A 255-nucleotide genomic window follows, 5' to 3' on the forward strand; every position below is an offset into this window, starting at 1 on the left:
TCCACTTTCCTACAAAGGGCCATATGTCATTCCCTCTCATTGCCACATAGTACTCCATCGTGAATATATACCACATCTTGATCCATTCGTCATGTGATGGAATGGACATTTAGGCTCCTTCCATGTTTTGGCTATTGTTGACATTGCTGCTATGAACATTGGGGTACATGTGCTCCTATGCATCAGCATTTCTGTCTCTCTTGGGTAAATCCCCAGCAATGCTATTGCTGGGTCATAAGGGAGTTCTATCGATAG

The sequence above is a fragment of the Suricata suricatta genome, chromosome 1 (assembly GCF_006229205.1).
Source record: "Suricata suricatta isolate VVHF042 chromosome 1, meerkat_22Aug2017_6uvM2_HiC, whole genome shotgun sequence".
In the NCBI taxonomy this organism is placed as follows: Eukaryota; Metazoa; Chordata; class Mammalia; order Carnivora; family Herpestidae; genus Suricata; species Suricata suricatta.